At 47.6% G+C, this 12,854-nt stretch overlaps 1 non-coding gene across 1 annotated transcript; it reads left to right on the forward strand.

Annotated features, from left to right (window-relative positions):
• The first annotated feature begins 11,772 nt into the window (after positions 1-11,772).
• Positions 11,773-11,910, forward strand: LOC114809435. The gene has a single exon (XR_003757220.1). It is a non-coding gene; the product is annotated as a small nucleolar RNA SNORA7 (small nucleolar RNA).
• The last annotated feature ends 944 nt before the right edge of the window (positions 11,911-12,854 follow it).

A 12,854-nucleotide genomic window follows, 5' to 3' on the forward strand; every position in this document is an offset into this window, starting at 1 on the left:
GGCGTACACGTCATTCATTCATTCATTCATTCATTCATTCATTCATTCATTCATCCATTCATCCATCCATTCGTCATTCATTCATTCGTCATTCATTCATTCGTCATTCATTCATTCATTCATCCATTCATTCGTCATTCATTCATCCATCCATTCGTCATTCATTCATCCATTAATTCGTCATTCATTCATCCATCCATCCATCCATCCATTCGTCATTCATTCATCCATCCATCCATTCATTCGTCATCCATTCATTCGTCATTCATTCATTCGTCATTCATTCATTCGTCATTCATTCATTCATTCGAGATTGGGGATGAGATAATAATAATAATAACGGCATTTGTTAAGCACTACTATGTGCCACCCACTTCCTCACCACCCCTCGGTCTCGCCTGTCCCGCCGTCCACCCCCGGGCCACGTCCTCCCGCGGTCCTGGAACGCCCTCCCTCCTCACCTCCGCCAAACTCACTCTCTTCCCCTTTCAAAGCCCTAATGAGAGCTCACCTCCTCCAGGAGGCCTTCCCGGACTGAGCTTCCCCTTTTCCCTCTGCTCCTCCGCCCCTCTGCTCTTTCCCCTTCCCCTCAGCCCTGTGCTCATTTGTATATATTATTTATTACCCTCTTTATTTCCTTAATAAGGTGTACACCCCTTTGCCACGAGCAGGGATGGTGTCTATCTGTTGCCGAACTGTACATTCCAAGCGCTTAGCACAGTGCTCTGCACGTAGTAAGCGCTCAATAATTACTACTGAATGAATGAATGATTCTATAACACTACTGAATGAATGAATAAATGAATTTATCTTGATGATGTCTGGTTTTTTGTTTTGCTTTGTTTTACTTTGCTGTCTCCCCCTTTTAGACTCTTAGCTCGTCACTTGGTCGGGATGGTCTCTCTCTGTGGCCCAACTGTCCATTCCAAGCGCTTAGTCCAGTGCTCTGCACCTAGAGAAGCAGCGTGGCTCAGTGGAAAGAGCCCAGGCTTGGGAGTCAGAGGTCATGGGTTCGAATCCCGGCTCTGCCACTGGTCAGCTGTGTGACCGTGAGCAAGTCACTTCCCTTCTCTGGGCCTCAGTGAGGTCATGGGTTCGAATCCCTGCTCTGCCACTTGTTAGCTGTGTGACTGTGGGCAAGTCACTTCACTTCTCTGTGCCTCAGTTACCTCATCTGTAAAATGAGGATTAACTGTGAGCCTCACGTGGGACAACCTGATTACCCTGTATCTACCCCAGCGCTTAGAACAGTGCTCTGCATATAGTAAGTGCTTAACAAATACCAACATTATTATTCTAAGTAATGTTGGCATTTGCTAAGCGCTTACTCTGTACACTGTTCTAAGCAACGTTGGTATTCGCTAAGCGCTTACTACCTGCCAAGCACTTTCTAAGTAATGTTGGCATTTGCTAAACACTTACTCTGTACCAAGCGCTGTTCTAAGCAATTCATTAAGTGCTTCCTGGGTGCCAAGCACTGTTCTAAGTAATGGTGGTATTCGCTAAGTGCTTACACTGTGCCAAGCGCTGTTCTAAGCAATGGTGGTATTTGTTAAGCGCTTATTATGTGCCAAGCACTCTTCTAAGCACTGGGTTAGTCATCAGGTTGTCCCACATAGGGCTCACAGTCTTCATCCCCATTTTACAGATGCGGTAACTGAGGCCCAGAGAAGTGAAGTGTCTTGCCCAAGGTCACACAGCTGACCAGCGGCGGAGCCAGGATTAGAACCCATGACCTCTGACTCCCAAGCCCGGGCTCTTTCCACTGAGCCACGCTGCTTCTAAGCGCTGGGGTAGATACAAGGTAATCAGGGTGTCCCACGTGGGGCTCACAGTCAGAATCCCCATTTTACAGATGAGGTAACTGAGGCACAGAGAAGTGAAGTGACTTGCCCAAAGTCACCTCATGCGGAAAATGGCGGTTAAGACCGCGTGCCCCATGTGGGACGGGGATTGTATGCAATCCGATCAGCATGTATCTACCCCAGTGCTTAGTACAGTGCCCGGCGCACACTAAGCACTTAGAGAATACCATTGAAATAAAAGAAAAGATCACTGTAGGGGCAAACCTGAGAGGACCAGGCAGCAAGGCGGTGGGGAAAATGGAGCAAATGAGCAAGTGAGGTGCGGGAGCCGAACATTTCGGGGTGAGACGGAGGAGGAATTTCGATTTGGAGGTGTTTGTTTCTGTTGAAGAGCCTCCACTCTTCTGACTTGTGTTCAGGGCCTGCTTGTGAGGAGGTTGTTATTTTCCTACTTATGGGGTCTTATCCAAACCACGTATCTAAAATTATCCCCTGATCCTCACACCCAAGTTTGACAACAAACCACCAGCTGCTGGGTTGCTTGGGTGTGTGTGTTTGCACAAAAGGGGACGGGGAGGAAGGGGCTGGGGGTATGGTTTTAGTCCACTGAAGACGCTTTCACCTCCCTTCGAGAGGATAGGAGAACACGGTCCGCAAATGTTTCTTGAGCGGCCACAGGATGATGGCGCTGAAAAGGGTTTTCTAGAGATAATGGAGATAGGCCATCATTTCAACAGAAATCACCCACGAGCTTCTTCTCTGCTTTGATCTTCGCTAAAAGTCAAAGATGACACAGCCCGAGCCCCCCCGGTTTCCACGGTAATTATTAAAAAGTAAAAGCTGTAGGAGGTGTAAGAGGACGTATCAAAAATCTGGGGGCTTTTTCTTCCCACCCAAGATTTAAATGTACACACTGAATTGGGGTTAAGAAAGCGTTAGGTGGGGAATTACCGGTTAGAGGCCCCACTTTGACCAACCGTCACAGTTTCAGCCACGCTCGTAGGCAGTGGCCCGTCAAAATGCTCGCTCCGTGAAACAAACGGCTTAGCAAAAGGTGTTGGACTTTCACAGACCAACAGGAGGCAGAGAAGCTGTGGCCAGAGCCTGCAGACAGGCAACCCCAGGGCAAAGTTGCCTTTTTCTGCCACCCTTCTCGGGTCTACTTGGACTGCGAGCCCCGTGTGGGATGGGGACTGTATCCAACCTGATTATATCTTCCCCAACACTCAGAAAGGTGATTAACACAGAGTAAATGCTCAGCGAATACAAGAAGAAGAAGGAGGAGGAGGAGGTGAAGGAGGAGATGGAGATGAAGAACAAGAAGTCATCTGATCTCCAAGGTCAAAGAGCAGTGGAGAAATGGAGGAATCACTGGGTAATACAGGCTAAAAACGCACTGGAAAAAACCAGCCCCCTGTACCTGAATTACAAAATACTCTCCTGTTTTCTTTTTAAGTCCGGGGCCTTGTTTGTGGGCAGCGCTGGTCAGGGATCTCATATTACCTTTCCCAAATCTGGACCACGTAGTATCTGACGAGGTGAAGTTCTGTGTTACCACCCCCACATTCTGGAGGGAGAAACTGAATCACAGAGAAAATGAAGACTCCCTATAGGTCAGAGGCTGAATATTGACTTCGAATGAATGAGGTACAGAACCCAGTCACCTGGAGAGCAACTCTGAACTACCAAGACAACTTTCCCTCCTGCGTAGGTGAATCAAAAAACCCCCTCACCCTCCAAGTAAGCTATTTACATGAGCAATCCCCTCCTGTTTTGGCTCCAGGCCCCGGGGGTATGTAGCTTCCCGGATCTAGGAAGACCCCACACTGATTTCTTTATGAGGTGGAGCTAGAAAACCGGGGGTGGAGCATGTGCCAGAGCACCACCACTTGTCTGCTGTGGGATTTTGAGCAAGTCACTTCACTCTGCACACAGTAAGCGCTCGGTAGATACGATTGAACTGAATGAATGAACTTCTCTGTACCTCAGTTACTTCAATTGTAAAATGAGGATTGAGACCGTGAGCCCTATGTGGGACGGAGACTGTGTCCAACCCAATTTGCTTATATCCACCCCAGTGCTTAGTACAGGGCCTGGCACGTAGTAACTGCTTAACAAATACCACAATTATTATTAGTAATAAAAATAACTTGAGTATATTTTGAGGAGCAAACTTCTCAGTTGTTGGTTTCACAAAGAAAGGGAACCTGGATTATTCTTCCCATTTTACAGATGGGGAACTGAAGCAAAGAGAAGCAAAATAAAATAGCCCAAAACCATTGAAAAGAGCACATGCCTGGAAGTCAAAGGCCCTAGGTTCCAATCCCGCTCCCTACTTGTTATGTGACCTTGGGCAAGTCACTTCAGTTCTCTGCATCTCAGTTTCCTCATCTGCAAAGTGTAAAATACCTATTCTTCCTCCTTTTTAGACTTTAAGCCCCATGTGGGACAGGGACTGTGCCCAACCTGATTGACTCGTAGCTACCCCAAAGCTTAGTACAATGCATGGCACATAGTAAGCACTCCCATCAATCAGTCATATTTATTGAGTGCTTACTGTGTGCAGAGCACTGTATTAAACATTTGGGAGGTGCGCTATAAGAGTGGGTAGACCCATTCCCTGCCCACAACGTCCTACAAGTACCACAGTTGTTATTATTTCCCATCCCAGGCTACATTATGCCCACACTCTAAATAAAAAGTGTGCATCCCTGCGTCAAAACCCTCAAGGACCCGGCTCCTTGAGATAATACCTGCCTCTGAGACACGGCCCCGGTGGAGGCGTCTCTGTGGGTGTGCAGGTCGGAATAGCCTCCGGGCTTCCGATGGGTTGACAGCCAAACACTCCCGGGAAGAATTTTGAAAGCAAGAGTTGTGCTCTTTTCATAGAATCCTACGGCCAGAGAGAGCTGCCTTCGGGAGTTTCAGCATCTGGTGTTATTCCTACTAACAATAATTGTGGTACTTGTTAGTACATGTGCCAGGCACTATACTAAGCGCTGGGGTGGATATACGAAAATCAGGTTGGACATACTGCCGGTCCCACATGGGACTCGCGGGCTAAATCCCCATTTTACAGATGAGGTAACTAAGGCATAGACAAGTGAAGCCCAAGGTCACGCAGCAGACACGTGGCGGAGCAAGGATTAGGACCCAGGTCCTTCTGACTTCCAGACCCGTGTTCTATCTACTAGGCCTTGCTGTTGTCTAGAAGTAAAGTCAAAGGGCTGAGCATAAGGATTCTTGTGTCCTAGACCTGGTTCTTCTGGATTGTGCTGGACAATTTTCAGTGATTTGCTTATTCTCCCTTGGTTTCTCCCAGCATCTCAACTTCTGGGGGGAGACACTGTATAACACTTGGGAGGCCAGCGGTTAGTGGGTGAAATGGGCAGATGCTAAAATTAAGAGAAAAAAAAACAAGCTGAAACTACAATTTGGGGAATAAGGCAGGAAAGTTAGTACTCAAAGAGGAAGGACTGAAGTGACCCTTTCCTGTCAAGCCCAGAGCACAGCAAAAACAATTTGTCAGACCCCAGGACTGGTGAGGATGGCAGGCGACCCTGGTGAGGCAACAATCCAGGAGGGAGTTGCAACTGGGGGGATTAAGTTACATGGAACAGAAACTTGCCAGGGATCGGTGGTTTCCATCCACCACAAAATGGCTTTGGTCACGGCAGCTGAAAGTCAGTGTCCACGAGGCCTGGGCTGAGAAATTACTCGATGGAATCCCCGATTTGTCCGATCCTTCTGGCGTTGGTGTTAGCATTTGTGCACCGACCTGAACCTCTCTGAAAAGGGTCAGAGAACCTCTCTGGGCACCCCGAGACACTGCTTGCCTTTCTCCCGGAGACAGCTGGGTCAGGTCTCCGGGAAAGTCGACGTGGCTTCTGGAATCACAATCTGGAATCACCTGGGGATGCAGCGTGGCCTAGTGGAAAGAGCACGGGCCTGGGAGTTGGAAAATCTGGGTTCTAGTCCCAGTCCCATCATTTGCCTGGGTGGTATTTAACTTCTCCGTACCTCAGTTCCCTCATCAGTAAAATGGGGATGGAATATCTGTCCTCTCTCTTTTTAGAGAAGCAACGTGGCTCAATGGAAAGAGCCCGGGCTAGGGAGTCAGAGGTCATGGGTTCTAATTCCGGCTCCGCCACTTGTCAGCTGTGTGACTTTGGGCAAATCACTTAACTTCTCTGTACCTCAGTTCCCTCAACTGTAAAATAGGGATTAAGACTGTGAGCCCCACGTGGGACAACTTGACTACCTTATATCCCCCCAGTGCTTAGAACAGTGCTTGGCACTTAGTAAGCACTTAACAAATACCATCATCTTCATCGTCATTTTTAAACTGTGAGCCCTGCGTGGGACAGGGACCGTAACCAATCTGCTTGTCTTGTATTTACCTCAGTCAGTACTTAGCAACAGTAACTGATACATGGTGAATGCTTTATACATTTTTTATTATATAGTTATTTTTACTACTATCTTCCATGACCAGGCCCCACACTGATGGGGAATCCCACATCAACAAGTTGTTTTTTTTAACACTGGGAAATAAAAAGTCCATTTCCACAGCCTCTAACCATAAAAGGTGGGATGCAGGAGGCTGTAGCGTGGGGAAGGCCTGTGGCTATTCTACTCAGGGAAGTGAGTAGCCGAGATAGAATAGAGATAGGGAAGCAGAGATAAATGCGTGGAGAGGTGGGATGGTGGTTAAGGCTAAAATACCCTGTGTAGGGAGGAAGAAAGTTATCCTCCCAGCCCTCCATGATTGATGAACCAAGTCAACAGTGCCAGATAAATCTGAAGAATTGCTTTGGAATGACAACCAGGAGAGGACAGAGTCAGTGAAGCCAAGGATGGATAACGTATCCAGGAGAAGGGGTTGCTCCAAAGTGTCAAAGGTAGCTAACTGGTCGAGGAGGATTAGTGCTCCCTCCAGCCACTGGCGTGTGATCTTGGGCAACTATTTAAGCCTCTTTTTTTTTTTTTTAATGGTATTTGTTCAGTGCTTACTATGCGCCAGGCACTGCCCTAAGCACTGGGGAAGATCCAAGCTAATCATTCATTCATTCAGTAGTATTTATTGAGCGTTTACTATGTGCAGAGCACTGTACTAAGCGCTTGGAATGTACAATTCGGCGACAGATAGAGACGATCCCTGCCCAGTGACGGGCTCACAGTCTAATCGGGGGAGACAGAAGGCAGAGCAAAACAGAACGAAGCAAAAACAAGACAGCATTATCACGATAAAAAGAATCAAGGGGATGTACACCTCATAAACAAAATAAATAGGGTAATAAATAATATATACAAATAAACACAGTGCTGAGGGGAGGGGAAGGGGGGAGGAGCAGAGGGAAAGTGGGCTCAGCTGAGGGGAGGTGAAGGGGGAGGAGCAGAGGGTGGAGGGGGAGCAGAGGGAAAAGGGGGTAGCTCAGTCTGGGAAGGCCTCCTGGAGGAGGTGAGCTCTCAGTAGGGCTTTGAAGAGAGGAAGAGAGTTAGTTTGGCAGAGGTGAGGAGGAAGGGCATTCCAGGATAGTGGTAGGACGTGGACCAGAGGTCGACGGCGGGATAGGCGTGAACGGGGGGCCGTGAGGAGGTGAGCGGCAGAGGAGCGGAGTGTACGGGGGGGGGCAGTAGAAAGAGAGAAGGGAGGTGAGGTAGGAGGGGGCAAGGGGATGGAGAGCTCTGAAGCCAAGAGTGAGGAGTTTCTGTTTCGTGCGGAGGTTGATAGGCAACCACTGGAGGATTTTAGGGAGGGGAGTGACATGCCCAGAGTGTTTCTGTAGGAAGATGATCCGGGCAGTGGAATGAAGAATAGACCGGAGCGGGGAGAGACTGGAGGAAGGGAGATCAGAGAGAAGGCTGACACAATAATCCAGTCGGGATATCATGAGAGCTTGTACCAGCACGATAGCCATTGGGACGGAGAGGAGAGGGCTGATCTTGGCGATATTGTAAAGGTGAGACTGGCAGGCGCTGGTGACGGATTGAATGAGTGGGGTGAATGAGAGAGCTGAGTCAAGGATGACACCAAGGTTGCGGGCTTGTGAGACGGGGAGGATGGTCGTGCCGTCCACAGTGACAGGGAAGTCAGAAAGAGGACAGGACTTGGGAGGGAAGATAAGGAGCTCAGTTTTGGACATGTTGAGTTCTAGGTGGCGGGCAGACATCCAGGTGGAGACGTCCTGGAGGCAGGAGGAGATACAAGCCTGAAAGGAGGAGGAGAGAACAGGGGAGGAGATGTAGATTTGGGCGTCATCTGCATAGAGATGATAGTTGAAGCCGTGGGAGCGAATGAGTTCACCAAGGGAGTGAGTGTAGATGGAGAACAGAAGAGGGCCGAGAACTGACCCTTGAGGAAGCCCTACAGTTAGTGGATGGAAGGGGGAGGAGGAGCCCGTGAAGGAGACCGAGAATGAATGGCCAGAAAGATAAGAGGAGAACCGGGAGAGGACAGAGTCCGTGAAGCCAAGTTGAGATAAGGTTTGGAGGAGAAGGAGATGGTCGACAGTGTCAAAGGCAGCTGAGAGGTCGAGGAAGACTAGGATAGAGTAGGAGCCATTGGATTTGGCAAGAAAGAGGTCATGGGTGACCTTTGAGAGAGCAGTCTTGGTAGAGTGGAGGGGACGAAGCCAGATTGGAGGGGGTCCAGGAGATAGTTGAAGTCCTCAACTTCAAGGCAGCGAGTGTAGATGTAATCGGGTTGGTTTACTCGATTACTCCACATGGAGCTCACAGTCTTAAAGCCCATTTTACAGATGAGGTAACTGATGCACCGAGAAGTTAAATGACTCTCCCAGAACACACAGAAGGCAAGTGGCAGGCCTGGGATTAGAATTTAGGTTTTCTGACTCCCAGGCCTGTGTTTTATCCACTAAGCCACACTGACACTTTGTGTCTTAGTTTCTCATGTGTAAAATGGGAGTAATAATAGCTTCTCTCTATCCCGCTGGAACGTAGCAAAGTTAGCTAATTGACGTGAAAGCGTGCTGGGGCAAATAAGTGGGTTTTAATAACTCAAGGTCTTGTCTTGGCCTCCCAGTAGCACTGTGGATTATGGACTATCATGCTCACTTCACAAATGAAGAAACAGCACCAAGAACCACCTTGTAAGTACCAGGGAAGAAAGCAGAGCCCGGATCTAACTGAATCTAGAGCTGTTATCACTAGTCCAGTGTTTGTCAACCTGCCTAGCCCACTTTGGCCCTCATTCACCATTCCTTCTCCTTCCCTCATCTCCCAACATCCTTCTTCCCTAGCAACAAACCCTCTAAGCTTTGCAGCAGATATTCATGGCTAAAATTTCCAACACCCTGAATCTCTTCATCCCAATAGCCACCCCTAAAAATACCCATCCTCAGCCCTGAAGTGTGTGTGGGGGTGTGTGTATTCCATTATTTATTCTGATTAAACCTAATTTTTTATGGTATTTAAGCACTACATGACACATTACTAAGCGCTGGGGTAGATATAAATTGATCAGGTTGGACACAATTCCCACATAGGGCTCACAGTCTTAATCCCCATTTTACAGATGAAGTAACAGAGGCCCAGAGAAGCAAAGTGATTTTTCCAAAATCACATAGCAGACAAGTGGCCGAACTGGGATTAGAACCTAGGTCCTTCTGACTCCCAGGCCCGTGCTCTATCCACTAGGCCATGCTACTTCTCTTGAAAAGCAGCATCATCTAGTGAGAAGCAGCATAGCATAGTGGATAAAGCACGGGGCTGGGACTTATAAGGTCATGGGTTCTAACTCTGAGTCGACTACGTCTGCTGTGTGACCGTGGGCAAGCCCTTTCACTTCTCAGAACCTCAGTTGCCTTATCAGTAAAATGGAGATTGAGACTGTGAACCCCACGTGGGACAGGGACTGTGTCCAACCTGATTTGCTTGTATCCACCCAGCGTTTAGTCCAGTGTTTGGCAAATAGTAAGCACTTAAATCCCTCGATTATTGTTGTTTATATTTCATCATGCCATATAGGTTCTCCCTAGCCAATGCTTGTCTGTCAGACAGCCTTTATGCCTCTGCGCCTTAATAAGCTCCTTGTTGGCAGAGAATGTCTTTTCGTTTCGGTCGTACTTACCCAAGAACTCAGTACAATCTGCAGTACTCAGTAGTATTACAACAATTACTACTACTATTATTACTGCTCTTTCTACTACTATTAAAACCGAGATGAGGCAGAGAGAGTATCCGGGAAGAAAAAGAGGGAGAGCAACACATTGAACGCTTAGTACAGTTTTCTACACACAGTAAGCGCTCAATAAATATAATTGAATGAATGAATCCTGTTCATATAGCCTAGAGTTCACTGTTACCATCCTGTAGTTCTCTAAGTCCCACATGGGCTCACAGCCTGAGAGAGGGAGGATGGTTATTGAATCCCTATTTGGCAGATGAGGAAACTGAGGCACAGAGAGGTGGAGTGACTTGCCCAAGGTCACACAGCAGGTACGTGGCAGAGCTGGAATTAGAACCCACGTCTTCTGACTCTAGGTCTCCTGCTCTTTCCACTAGGTCACGCTGCTTCTAATTGGTTTAGAACAGTGCATTGCTCAATAAATAACATTATGACTACTAATTCTAGGTTCAAGCTCTCCCCAATCAGAGATACATACACACAAACACAAACACACCCAGACTATCAGCATGGTGTAGTGGATAGAGCACAGGGTTGGAAGTCAGAAGAACCTAGGTTCTAATTCCTGCTCCTCCAAGGGTCTGCTAGGTGACCTTGGGTGAGTCATTTCACTTCCTCAGTGCCTCAGTTACCTCATCTGTAAAATGGGGAATGAGATTGTGAACCCCGTGTGGGACAGGGACTATGTCCAATCTGATTTGCTTATTATTATTATTAACTATTTTTATTTGAGTGCAGAGCACTCTATTAAGCACTTGGGGAATACAAAATAGAAGTAAAAATCACAATCCCCACCCTCAAAGGTTTTAAATCTAAAAGCTTCTTGAGGGTGGGAAACGTGCATGCTAACTCTATTATACTCTCCCAAGCACCAGTTAAAGTGCTCTGCCCACTGCAAGCCCTCAATAAAGACTACTTAATGATTGATTAATTGATTGATTGTTAGGACACACCTTATGGTGAAGTTAATGGAGGAGGGACTGCCAAGATAGGGGGGCAAGACATGGGCAATTATCCTATGGCAGAGGAGCCAGAAGTGAGGAATAATTAGGTTCGTTTGGGTGGGGTGAAGCTGGAGTGTAGCCGGGAGAAAGGCATAAATACTTTGAATAGAAACCGTTGAGAAAAAACTTGAAAGCTAACGGTCAGAAGATTTAGTTTTGCAAGAGAAGCAGTGGGGAGTGATGGATTCCAATTAGCATTTCAAAAAGAGCATATGTACAGCTGCATGTAGACAGTCAGAGAAGGATATAATCCTTTTAATACAGTAATCCAGCTAGGAGGTGATGAAAGCAGATTAACCGGCTGGTGAGTAAACTCTCTGTGGGTAGGGAATGTGTCTGTTATATTGTTACATTGTATTCCCCCAGACAAGGGTTCAAGGGAGGAACAGCCATCCCTCCTCATATCCGACAGATAGTTACTCTCCCCACTATTCAGAGCCTTACTGAAGTCACGACTCCTTCAAGAGGCCTTCCCTGACTAAGCTCCCCCTTTCCTCGTCTCCCTCCCCCTTCTGTGTCACCCTGACTTTCTCCTTTTGTTCTTCCTCCCTCCTAGCACTTATAGGCATACCTGTAGTTTATTATATTAATGCCTGTCTCCCCCTTCTCTAGACCACAAACACACTGTGGGCAGGGAATGTATCTGTTTATTGTTGTGTTGTTCTCTCCCAAGAGCTTAATGGAGTGCTCTGCACACAGTAAATACTCAATAAATACGATTAAACGAATGAATGTAATCATCATCCCTCATCTTGGGACAAAGTAAACGCTTAAGAAATATTTTTCTTATCGTTACCATTAGAGAAATAGCAACCTTCTCTCAGGATCACACTTGGAGAGTTTCCAGTACTCTACCAGTCTCGGCTATGGGAGGGAGAGTCAAGTAGAGGCCTATCCATTCCCTTTTTAGTCTGGGCAGTGGCTAGCGAGTGGAAGGCAATCTGCTACAAGTCAAAACACCCCTGAGCTGGGCAGCAGTGGCATGGGAGGGAGGCGAGGGTGGAGACTCAAGTTGCCTGCACGGAAGAAGGCGAAGGTAAACCATTTCCATATTTTGACCAAGAAAACACTATGGATCCACTACCAGAACGATTGCAGATGGAGGTGGGGCGTTCTGGGAGAGAGGTGCTCCTGGAGTGGCTATCGGTCGGAAACAACTCGACAGCACGAGACAAGACGAGGAGCAGCATGGCCCAGAGAAGGAGTTTAGCCTAGTGGATAGAGCATGGGCCTGGGAGTCGGAAGGACCCGGGTTCTAATTCCAGCTCTACCGCTTGTCTGCTGTGTGACCTTGGGCAAGTCACTTAACTTCTCAGTTACCTGATCTGGAAAATGGGGATTAAGACTGGGAGCCCCATGTGGGACAGGGACTGGGTCCAACTTGATTAGCTTGTATCTACTCAGCCCTTAGTACAGGGTCTGGCACGGAGTAGAACTTAACAAATACCACTGCAGAAGTGGAAAGAGCACAGGCTTGGGAATCAGAGGAGCTGGGTTCCAATCCCAGCTCTGCCAATTGCTTGCTGTGAGACCTTGTGCAATTTGCGTAACTTTTCTGAGGCTGTTTCTTCACCTGTAAAACGAGGATTAACACCTCCTCCCTCCAGTTTAGACTGGAAGCCCCCTATGGGACTAGGCCCAACCTGATAAACTCATATCTACTCCGGTACTTAGAACAGTGCTTGACACATAGGAAGCGCCTAACACAAATACCATTAAAAAAGTTTCCAGGAGGAGTGGAAATGGGACTATAGGTCAGGGATTCGTACAGACAAAACTGCATCTGGGAATTCCCAGTGTGCCCTGAAATCAATCACCATCTGTTTTGAACTTCTCTGAAGTTTTCCCTCACTCTCCATGCTAGTTCTTCTGGGTCTTTATCAATGCCTTTTGATG

This window comes from Ornithorhynchus anatinus, chromosome 2, assembly GCF_004115215.2.
Source record: "Ornithorhynchus anatinus isolate Pmale09 chromosome 2, mOrnAna1.pri.v4, whole genome shotgun sequence".
Taxonomy (NCBI): domain Eukaryota; kingdom Metazoa; phylum Chordata; class Mammalia; order Monotremata; family Ornithorhynchidae; genus Ornithorhynchus; species Ornithorhynchus anatinus.